This window comes from Colobus angolensis, unplaced genomic scaffold (assembly GCF_000951035.1).
Source record: "Colobus angolensis palliatus isolate OR3802 unplaced genomic scaffold, Cang.pa_1.0 Scaffold288, whole genome shotgun sequence".
In the NCBI taxonomy this organism is placed as follows: Eukaryota; Metazoa; Chordata; class Mammalia; order Primates; family Cercopithecidae; genus Colobus; species Colobus angolensis.
This window is the reverse complement of record NW_012116132.1, coordinates 520,909-532,977: the sequence shown is the minus strand read 5'-3', so window position 1 is coordinate 532,977 and position 12,069 is coordinate 520,909. Positions and strand designations below refer to the sequence as shown.

General features: G+C 46.1%; 1 long non-coding RNA gene across 1 annotated transcript in view; it reads right to left on the bottom strand.

Moving 5' to 3' along the window:
• LOC105516677 overlaps positions 1 to 12,069 on the bottom strand; it is a 59,238-nt gene that overhangs the window by 19,247 nt on the left and 27,922 nt on the right. The window contains exon 2 of the long non-coding RNA XR_001002529.1: positions 2,970 to 3,072. This is a non-coding gene — a long non-coding RNA (uncharacterized LOC105516677). The remainder of the gene's footprint in view (positions 1 to 2,969; positions 3,073 to 12,069) is intronic.

The window sequence follows — 12,069 nt, the reverse complement described above, 5'->3', positions numbered from 1 at the left end:
TGATCTTAGCTCACTGCAACCTCCACCTCCCAGGTTCAAGCGATTCTCCTGCCTCAGCCTCCCGAATAGCTGGGATTACAGGCACCCGCCACCACGCCTAGCTAATTTTGTATTTTTAGTAGAGACGGAGTTTCACCATGTTGGCCAGGCTGGTCTCGAATTCCTGACCTCAGGTGATCCACCTGCCTCAGCCTCCCATAGTGCTGAGATTACAGGCATGAGCCACTGCACCTGGCCGCGAGCACTATTTATTCATTATCATGTTGACTGGGGACTCCTGATACCTTCTGGTTTATGACTTTGATATCTTCCTTCGACATTGCTGCTTTCCTGCCACTGGATGCAAAAAGAAAATCCTTACCTGTCCTCTGACTTTTCCGTTTTTGCTTAAGCTGGCTTTAGTTGGTTTCTGTTACTTATAATCAAATACAGTCTCATCTTGTTTTTTTGTTTTTTTTTTTGTTTTTTTGGGGGGACGGAGTCTTGTTCTGTTGCCCAGGCTGGAGTGCAGTGGCGTGATCTCGGCTCACTGCAACCTCCACCTCCCAGGTTCAAGCAATTCTCCTGCCTCAGCCTCCCGAGTAGCATGTGCCACCACGCCCAGCTAATTTTTAGTAATTTTAGTAGATACGGGGTTTCACTGTGTTAACCAGGCTGGTCTTGATCTCCTGACCTTGTGATCCACCCACCTCAGCCTCCCAAAGTGTTGGGATTACAGGCGTGAGCCACGGCGCCTGGCCAGTCTTATCTTGAATGTAAACAAAAACTTAGAACTTGGGTTCAGGGCAGAAGCAGCAGACCTAGAGCTGCCTGGATCTGATCAGATCCTTGAGTGACAAAGTCAAACAGGTTCCCTAGAGACCACTGATCACTGGGGAAATTCCCTTGCCCTGCACCGCCTCTCTGCCAAGACCAAGGCCTAGGACCACTAGGATACTGACTGTGCAAACCCATCTGGATACAACCAGTCTGAATTTTCCCCAAATCTCTCTTGGTACGTAATCAGACTTCCTGATCTACACGCATTTTTTTTTCGTTACTCCAGACCCTAGGAGGGAGTAAAGTTTGTGGTAAAAGAAAAGAAGGAAAAATACAAACTACCTTCTAAACCGTAGGTACGGTAATGGAGTGGCTACCAGTATTGATCATGGCAAGATCATTGGAAGTTTAGCAAGAATCAGCTGCTGGGTCATAGCCTGTTTGGAAAGACAACTGTAGTCCATTAAAAAAGATTGTATATCATCCACAGAAAGCTCTTCATTTGGCTACTTTACGTCTGACTGGCTCCTACTTGCCCTACAGGCCCCAGTTTTTTCTTGCAAGCCTTCTATAAGACTAGGTTAGGGAACTCCTCTGTTAGAGCACTTCCTCACAGTGCACAGCTCACTGTGTTTATTTGTTTTAGAGATAGGGTCTCACTCCGTTGCCCAAGCTGGAGTGCAGTGGTGTGATCATAGTTCACTGCAGCGCCGAACTTCTGGGCTCCAGTGATCCTCTTGCCTCAGCTTCCCAAGTGCCTGGGACTCCAGGCACATGCCACTGCACCTGGCTAACTTTTAAAAAAAAAAAAAAATTCTTGCAGAGACGGGATCTCACTGTGTTGCCCAGGATGGTCTCAAACTCCTGGCCTCAAGCAATCTGCCTGCCTTGGCCTTCCAAAGTATTGGGATTACAGGTGTGAGCCACTGCACCCAGCCATCTCACTCTATTTAAATTGCCATCTCACTCTATTAAAATACTGTAAGTGTCCTAAGCGTAGACCCGAGTGTGTATAGCGTGGTACCTGGTGTGCGGTAGGTGTTCAATATACACCTTCCACAAAAAATAGAATTCAGGAATTAATTTAGTATTACCTAAAAAGTCTCCACACCTACCCTTCTACAGGTGATCATGTAACTTGTGCACAGACTATCAGGAAGACTTAGGTATGTGCCTTTAGGAGGCAGATAGAGCAGACAGGGCTCAGGTGACCTTAACTAGCTAGAAATTCCAGCTGCCTCTATCAAACAGAATCTGTCACTTAGGATTAAGTTAGATTTTATACAACAGAAAGCAAGGTTTATCCTCTTATGTAAAAGAATTCCAGGGGACTTCAGTCCTGGGTAGGAATGGTGGCTCCATGAAGTTAGCAGGAACCCAAGCTGCCTCTAGCTTTCTGCAGCACCATCCTTAGTGCTGACTTCCATCCCCAAGGCTACCTCATGGTTTAAAAGGGCAGTGGCATGCCAGCCATCACATCTGCATTCCAGGCAGCAGGACAAAGGGAGAGGGACAAGCGAAGAAACAAAAGGTTGGCCCTCTGAGTCAGCTTGCTCTCAGTAGACTTCTTGAAATTTTTACATACAATATTCCCTTATATCCCAGTGGCCAGGAACGCTTGGAAATGTAGATGTTAGCTGGACACTTTGCTCCATATAAACTTGGAGTTTTATAATTAAGAGGGAAACAGATATTATGCAACAAGCTGCAGTCTCTCCCCCAATCCCTAAGCAAAACTGTCAGGAAGGACCTTCCCTTATTTTGGTAAAAAATCAGTCAATCTATAAGCAGCTCTGCTTTGCTCTGCATCTCAGTTCTCACTGATACAAGGACTAGTCATCAGTACTTTTTTCTCTATGTAAAGAACTACAATGGCTGGGCGCAGTGGCTCACGCCTGTAATCCCGGCACTTTGGGAGGCCAAGGCGGGTGGATCACTTGAGGTCAGGAGTTTGAGACCAGCTTGGCCAACATGGTGAAACCCCATCTCTACTAAATATACAAAAATTAGCCAGGTGTGGTGGCGCATGCCTGTAGTCACAGCTACTCGAGAGGCTGAATCCCTTGAATTCAGGAGGCAGAGGTTGCAGTGAGACGAGATTGCACTACTGCACTCCAACCTCGGTGACACAGCGAGATGCCATCTCAAAAAAAAAAAAAAAAGAACTACACGAGAAGGGTCCTCTCCCTTGCTCTGTTTCTTGAACTTACCACTCGCACTCATTACTAGATGGGACCACATGAAGAGTTCGATGCAGAACTGCAGAAAGGCTCTTTAGCACGTGGGTGTCTCTCACAGGGCCGGATGATTGAGCTGAAATGAGCTGACAGTCATGTTGACTATAAGGCAGTGCATTAGGGGCCCTGCTGTAGCAGTGATAGCCTGGATGCCCTGCATCCAGGGCAGGAAATGCTCTGAGAACACATAGGCCTGGGCACTGGTCTTCAGGACCACGTGAAAGAGGAAGGACCCCATTCCCTTCACCCTCATCCTCCAAGGCAGGTAGTACCCAATAGCTATGCCTACAGCATCTTCCCCATAGGTGTGGGCAGAAGACCCCACTCCCTTGAACTCTCTAATTAGTGCTTTTTCAAACTGCAGCTTGATTTTCTCTTAAATGGGAAGTGTCTGAATGTAGGACAACTGTGGGAAAGGAAGCATGGGAGAGTAATGATGAGCTTGGATTGCAATCCTGGCCTTGCCTGTTGTTTTCTGTGTTACGTTGCTAACTTGTTTCACTCCCCCCAAGTGTCTATTTCATGAGGTAAAACAGGAATGGTAATGACACCCCCCTTGCCGAGCCGCTCAGAGGACTAAACAAGATAATGTAGGTGAATGCAGTTAGCATAGTGCCTGGGGTACAATGGGTACTCGATAAAAGAGAAAATAAAATGGAGATAGATGGCAAAAGCCATTGTGAAGACTCAACCCCGAAACAAAGCTTCCTCTGAAATTACAGAAATTTGCAACCCTGGCATCTTGGCTGGAATCCCAGGATAAGATGGGCATTCACAGCAGTAAAGCCAGCCACAGCCCAGGACACCAGGCCCCAGAGGCCAGGGGCTCCTCCCCACCAGAGAGCTGCCGAGCTCAGAAAACTGGTTCACATTTTGTCCTGGGGACACTGCACTTGGAAAAACATTATTGATTCCATGGTTCAGGTTGCAAAGGGAGGAAGAAAGATTGAATTTCATCACATAAAGCACTTATGCCTACTGTACTTTCTCTTTAGAGAGGCACTTGGCAATCATTTTCATTAGTGTCTCTTCTTAAAACAATCTCAAAGATAGCTTATCCCCATTTTATAAAGGCAGAACGTAGGAGAAATAACTGGCTGAAGAGCATGTGGCAGGGTGGCAAAAGTCAGAGTTTATGATCTCCAAATTTCTGGCGTATTGCTTAACTAACTAAGCTTCAGCAATCCACTCCACAAATGCCTGGCGGGGGCCTCTCAGTCATACACTTATTGCTCAAATCAGTCACTCATGATCACCAGAAAAATGCAGACATGTAAATCTAGGCTACATGATTCATTTTTCTTAGCAGCTTAGGACAGGAGGTGAAAAGTGACTTTTCCAACCATATCACAAGTGGGTCTGCATCTAGCAAGTCCTGGAACAGGGATGTTGGAACTATTCCAGGATATATGTCACACCATAGAGCTCTGGATGCCTACAAGCAATGAAGATGGGGTGGGGGCAGTGAAATAGCCAGCTCCTACGCTAAGTGCAGCCCTCCTCACCAGGGCTGTAGACAGGCTGCCCCCTCACCTGAGGAACTCATGTCTTTGATCACGACAGCATCACAACCTGTCCCTGATACCAAAAGGAGAAACACTCTTGGCCTGTGCCCTCTTGGATGGATCGTTTTTCTGAGAACAGGATGTTTAGTGAGTTTGTCTCAAACTGCACAGAGAACATGGTGAACCTACTAGGGCTGATTGCTGTGGGAAATTAAGAAGACAGGGATAATGGCTTTTCCTCAGTTGCTAAAGCCAGCACGTACCTGAAATGAGCCCCAAAGCTCAGGTCTGACTTAATGCCTTTCTTGTCTTGGGAAGAGGGTTTATCAGATTCCAAAGAATGCATTTCAGTTATCTTTGTTTCCAATACTGAAGCAGCTCCCTCTGCTCACTGAGGCAGAGCCCTTTCTATCTCTTTTTCAGAAAAATCCCAAGGAACAATTGTTTTGGATTACTTAGTGGACTCAGCGTGGAAACTGCTTGTGTGGCCCAGCTAGGTAGGGGCGTTCAGACAAGGAGACCTGACCTGGAGCTTCTGGGATGATTCCAAGGTACTGCATGAATGCGTCTGCTGTGTGTTCGTTAACTGCTGGGGAGAAAACTCTGAGCCATCTACTCTCAGTTTTCAAGACAGGCTTCAGCAGGCAAGCAGCTTGTTGGGAGGCGTCCTTAGTCAGCTGGGAAAGTAAGGCTGACGCGCTGTCCAACCTCAGCGAGGCATGTGTCATACTCTTTCCGTTCTCTGGCACTCTCTGGCTCTTCCTAAGGCCTTTTCTCAACCAGGCACATTATGTGATGTAGACAGCAAGCAGGATGGGAGGCTGGCAGTCCCCAGAGCGGAGCTCGCAGTGGCCACTTAGACTTCCTCATATCACACCTTTGGCTTCCAAGCCCAGATGTAGGTGCTTGTCCCTCCCGTTGGGATCTTGCCAAATCTTTTGTAACATTTTAAAACAGCCATTGAAGTGCCAGATGACAAAATTTTCCTTGGAGATTGAGAAATTCTGATTGGGATGATGGCAGCATTCTGGAATTTATGTCAGATTTGCTTCCCAGGGGCCGGAAGCAAGGAGGTCAAGACTCCAGGTCCCCATCCCAGTTTAACCAAAGAACCACTACTTTTTTTCTTTTCTTTTCTTTTTTTTCTCAGAGTCTTGCTCTGTTACCCATGCTGGAGTGTAGTGGTGCGATCTTGGCTCCTGCAACCTCCACCTCCCAGGTTCAAGCGATTCTTTTGCCTCAGCCTCCGGAGTGGCTGGGATTACAGGTGTGTGCCACAATGCCTGGCTAATTTTTGTAGTTTTAGTAGAGATGGGGTTTTACCATGTGGCGAGGCTGGTCTTGAACTCCTGGCCTCAAGTGAACTGCCCAGTTTGGCCTCCTAAAGTGCTGGAACTACAGGCATGAGCCAGTGCACCCAGGCCCCTACATTTTTTTTTTTTTTTTTTTTTTTGAGATGAGATCTTGCTCTGTTGCTCAGGCTAGAGTGCAGTGGCATGATCATAGCTCACTGCAGCCTCAAACTCCTGGGCTTAAGAGATCCTCCAGGGCCGGGCACGGTGGCTCATGCCTGTAATCCCAGCACTTTGGGAGGCCGAGGTGGGCGGATCACGAGGTCAGGAGATCGAGACCATCCTGGCTAACATGGTAAAACCCCGTCTCTACTAAAATACAAAAAAATTAGCTGCGCATGGTGGTGGGTGCCTGTAGTCATGGGTGATCTGGAGGCTGAGCAGGAGAATGGCGTGAACCTGGGAGGTGGAGCTTGCAGTGAGCCGAGATTGCGCCACTGCACTCCAGCCTGGGCGACAGAGCAAGACTCCGTCTCAAAAAAAAAAAAAAAAAAGAGATCCTCTGTAATCCCAGCACTTTGGGAGGCCAAGGTGGGCAGATCATTTGAAGTCAGGAGTTCGAGACCAGCCTGGCCAACATGGTGAAACCCCATCTCTACTAAAAATAGAAAAATTAGCTGAGCATGGTAGTGCATGTCTGTAATCCCAGCTACTTGAGAGGCTGAGGCAGGAGAATTGCTTGAACCTGGGAGGCGGAGGTTGCAGTGAGCCGAGATCGCATCTCTGCACTCCAGCCTGGGCAAAAGACTGAGATTCCATCTCAAAAAAACAAGAGATCCTCCTGGCTCAGCCTCCTGAGTAGCTGGGACTATAGGTGTGTGCACCACGACACCCAGCTAATTTTTGTATTTTTTTTAGAGACAGAGTCTTGCTATATTGTCCAGGTTGGTCTTGAACTCCTAGCCTTAAGAAATCATCCCACCTCTGCCTCCCAAAGCGCTAGAATTACAGGCATGAGCTACTACACCTGGCCTTTCTTTTTGGTTTTACATACTGAAGTTAGGCACAGATTTCAATTGAAAGAGGGTTTCGTTACTTTAAAAGTGTTTTAAAAGCCCTGCCTTGCATTATCCTTATCCCCTCCATTAGAGCTATACAGAATTTTAAAAGAGAAAAAATCAGAAAGGGAAAGGTAAGTTATTCCTTGGGTATGCAGAAAAGCCACAGCTGTCGTTTGGGCCTCAGCAGGGCATCTGTGCAGGTGTCTGCGCATTAGCAGCACCATCTGCTTGGTTGTCTCTCAAAGGAAGAAGAATCCTGGCCTGATGAACTCCTCAAGCTCTCTTCTTTGGGAAATAGGAAGATCACAATTTGAAATCTTAATCCAAGGTAATAATTGAATATATAAGCACCCTACATAATCCACAGCTTAAAAATGTGAAATTAAGTCACGAATTGCTTTCAAATGTAGCAGGTATCTTCTAGCCTCTTCCAGTCCTGAAAGGCGCTACCAAATGCAGCCTCAGAGTCAAGCCCCCAAATAAATACATGCTAATAAGGCTGATTTTCCCTTTTCACTCTTCTCCTGGGCAGTATGAACCTTTGACTAGAGAGAGCCAGAAAGGAGCATCTCAACCCACTTAGGTGGTGGCCTCTTTTAAAGTGAAACGTGAAGCCAGGGCTCCAAACCGTCACTGTCCTGAGAGTTCCCAGGAAGGCTTTTGTGTGGTAACCTGGATGCCCGTCCAAATGGCCTTGGCTGGTCCCATCCCTCACTCTAGCTCCCTAAGGGTCATGCTGCTATCAATTGACTGTGAACATTTCCTTTCACTGCCTTTTGCAAACTGCTGGGTGAGTGCCAAGTAGTAGCTTTGCAGGGTTCATTCACCCCAGGGCTGGGAGCTTTTCAGCAGTGTAGGCAGGTTATGTGTTTCAAATCAGCATAGTAGGGCAGAGTGATTTGGAAGCCATTTCATTTTTCAGTTCATCAAACTCCTACTCACTGGGAATCTCTAAACCAGCGATACGAAACCTTTCTGGAGTTGTGACACCCTGTTGTCACTCATTTTATTTCATCAAACACCCACCCCTCTTAAAAATACCATGAGGCATGTATTTATTTTTAAGATGAAAATGAATTAAAATTGGAAAATTACCTAAGGATTTTCTGGCACTCTAGCAAAAAAGGAGATCTACCAGAGGTGTTTGGAAGTCAGGATCTTCACTAAGAATCATCACTCTACACAGGGAAGACATTTGACCGAATTGGGAAGTAGGAAGAATTTGTCCTTGCTTCTCCCCTCTCCCACGATCTAATTCCCTCCCTGCCCGCACATTCCCTCCCCAGGCATCCAGGCACTCACGCTACCCCATATCTCCCTCCATGGTACCTCACGCAGAACTGGCCCTTACCACCCACATCCCCCAGCCCTGCTCTGCAACTGTTTCCTCTCAGTGCTCCTGTTAACATACCTGATGCCCACTCCTTCTGCAGGTAGCCCCTGTAGGTTAGTTGTTTCTTTAGAAAGGAGTAACAACTTCTATTTTCTTTTTTTTGAGATGGAGTCTCTCTCTGTTGCCCAGGCTGGAGTGCAATGGCACGATCTTGGCTCACTGCAACCTCTGCCTCCTGGGTTTAAGTGATTCTCCTGCCTCAGCCTCCCGAGTAGCTGGGATTATGGGTGTGGGCCACCATGCTTAGCTACTTTTTTTGTATTTTTAGTAGAGACGGGGTTTCACCATGCTGGCCAGGCTGGTCTCGAACTCCTGACCTCAAGTGATCTGCCCGCCTCAGCCTCCCAAAGTGTTGGGATTACAGGTGTGAGCCACCCCGCCCAGCCTAGGAGTAACAACTTCTAAGTTCATTTTCAGCACAAAAATTTTAGTAGAGTTAACCTTGATGATAATGCCTTAAAGTCTTAATCCCTCCAAGGGATATTTGTGTTTTTTTTAATCCCTAGGATGCTCAGCAGAAGGGATATTTGTAATGTAACTAGAGACAATATCATACACAAAAGAATTAATTTCCAATGGAATTTCAATGGGTAACAGAAAGGAAGTGTGGGAGGTTGGTCCATTCTGCCTTCTGGTAATGGCCCCCTCGCTGTGCAAGTATTCTCTTTGGGATAATATAAAAGACACTGGGACTGGGCGTGGTGGCTCACGCCTGTAATCCCAGCATTTTAGGAGGTTGAAGCGGGCAGATCACCTGAAGTCAGGAGTTCAAGACCAGCCTGGCCAACGTGGTGAAACCACGTCTCTACTAAAAATACAAAAATTAGCCAGGTGTGGTGGTGTGCACCTGTAATCCCAGTGACCCAGGAGACTGAGGCATGAGAATAGCTTGAACCTGGGAGGCAGAGGCTACAGTGAGCTGAGATTGCGCCACTGCTCTCCAGCCTAGGCAACAAAGCAAGGCTCTGTCAGAAAAAAAAAAAAAAAAAAGACATTGCATAAGAGTCAGTGACCTGGATCTATTTCTGACTTAATCCAATTCAACCAATATTTACTAAGCCCCTCCTATATGCCTGGAATTTGGCTACGCCTTTGGTATCCAAGATGAATAAGACACATTCCATGTCCTCAGTGAAATCCCAGTCTATCAGGAGGCATCTGATACCTACTGAATGCTTCTCTAGCAGTTAGGCAAAATGCTATGGGAACACAGTAGAGAGGATGATTGATTCTGTCTGGAGAAAACTGCAGAGAATTAATATTTGCATTGGCCTTTGAGGATGAGAAGGAGTTTAGCAGGCTGGGAAAGGGAGGAGAAAGAGAGGTCACTGGGGAAAAAAACCACCAGAACAAAAGCACAGGGAGGTGACTGCTGGGGAAGTCCAAGTAGCTGGAGGACAAGAAGGGAAGTAGCGGGGATGAAGCTGAAAAGCAAGGCTAGGGTCAGATTTTGGAAAAGCTTTCACTGCCTTACTAAGGAATGGAAGAATCAGCTGCAGACGATGGAGCCATCAGAAGGTTTTGAAACCTCCATAGACACATTCTGGAGATCGCCACCTTCTCTCAGGCAAAAAGACAATGGAGGCTCCATCCAGGGTTATAAGGAGAATGGAAAGGAAAGACACTGAGGATAGGATACATGCAAATAATTGGCTCCTTCGATGTTGGAGTTAAAGGAGAAGGAGAAGTCATAGGTTTCTTGCTTAGGCTTGCTAAGTAACGGCGATGCCACTAATTGAAGATAGGGATGATAGGAACAAGGGTCCATGGGAAAGAACAATGAGCTCAATTTTAGGCCTGTTGGCTTAAGAGACCAAGGGCTAGTGTGAAGATGGTTTTGATGTTGCTACAGAGGATTCTTCTCTCGTTTATGTTTTTGGTCTTCTTAACAAGACACTAAGTGCTTGTGTGAGCCGGGCACACATCCATCTCTACGATGTCTCTTCTTCCAGTTCTGTCATTTCTTCCATCAGACAGGATGGTGAGAGTGTAGACAAAGTTTAAACAAGAGTCCTGGGACTGCTGCTGCTATTAAGCAGAGGCCAAGTCACATGGAAGCTTCTGGAAGCTCAGGTTCTCACTTGCATACAGATCTGCTTCTTTGCGTTCTAGATGTTAAACTCCTCACCTTCCATTCATCTTTTGTTTTCAGTTTATCTTTCTCAAATAATATCCTTGCTTGAGGAACTAATCATTTTCCCAAAGAGAACCTGTGACTTCTTCCTTGCTCATTTCAGCAAGAACATCGTTGAGTGAAAACCTATAACTAGAACTCTGTTGTGGAGATAAAGTAGTTCAGGAAATGTTTGGATCATTAGGAGTTCATCTCAGAAACTCTAAAAATGTGCACGCTCTTTGAGCTAGTAACCCTACTTTTTAGGATTTATCCTAGAGGAATACTGGACAAGTGGACAAATATGTATGTACAATATTGGCACTCTTTTTTTTGAGACAGGGTCTCACTGTGTTATCAGGGTGGAATCCAATGGCATGATCATGGCTCACTGCAGACTTGACCTCCTGGGCTCAAGCGATCCTCCCACCTCAGCCTCCTGAGTAGCTGAGACTGCAGGTGTACACCACCACACAAGGCTAATTTTAAAAATTTTTGTAAATACGGGGTCTCAGTACATTGCCCAGGCTGGGCTCAAACTCCTGAGCTCAAGCAATTCTCCTGCCTTGGCCTCCCAAAGTGTTGGGATTATAAGTATGAACCACTGAACCTAGCCTCAATATTGTCACTCTTGCTTATTCTAGTAAAAAACTAAGAAATAAAAGTCCACAAATTAGAGATTCACTAAATTACTTAAAATGATCCATATAATGACATTTAATAAAAATTAACTCATTAAAAATGACCGTGTAAGCTGGGCACAGTGGCTCATGCCTGTAATCCCAGCACTTTGGGAGGTCAAGGAGGGAGGATCACCTGAGGCTGGAGTTCAAGACCAGCCTGGGCAGCATAGCAAGACCCTGTCTCTACAAAAGTTGTTTTTAAAAAAATGACAATGTAGATTAACATTTATTGACAACTGGAAAGTTAGAAAGACATTCAAGATTTATTACTGGAAAATAATAGATTATGTAAATTTATTATACAAAACATTTAATGAAAAGATCTGAAAACCAAAATTGGCAAAATGTAAGTAACAATTATCTGAGAGGACAGTGGAAGGAATTTCTATTGGTTTAATTATTGTTCTTTCTGCTGTCATTACCTCCTAATTTTTTTTTTTTTCTTTTTTTTTGAGATAGAGGTTCACTCTTGTTGCCCAGGCTAGAGTGCAATGGTGTGATCTCAGCTCACTGCAACCTCTGCCTCCCAGGATCAAGTGATTCTTCTGCCTCCCGAGTAGCTGGGATTACCGACATGTGCCACCATGCCTGGCTAATTTTGTATTTTTAGTAGAGATGGGGTTTCTCCATGTTGGTCGGGCTGGTCTCAAACTCCTGACCTCAGGTGATCCGCCTGCCTCAGTCTCCCAAAGTGCTGGGATTACAGGTGTGAGCCACCGCACCCGGCCTCCTAATCTTTATTTTTTTTTGCAATGGAGATGGGGGAGTGGAGAGGGGTTATCTCTATGTTGCCCACGCTGGCCTTGAACTCCTGGGCTCAAGCAATCCTCCTGCATAACTGGGACTACAGACATGCCCCACTGTACTGGCCTATTTCCTAATCTTTTTACAACAACTATGTATTACTGGTATAAAGAAATATCTGGCTAGGCGCAGTGGCTCACACCTGTAATCACAACACTTCGGGAGGACGAGGTGGGCGGATTACCTGAGGTCGGGAGTTCAAGACCAGCCTGACCAACATGG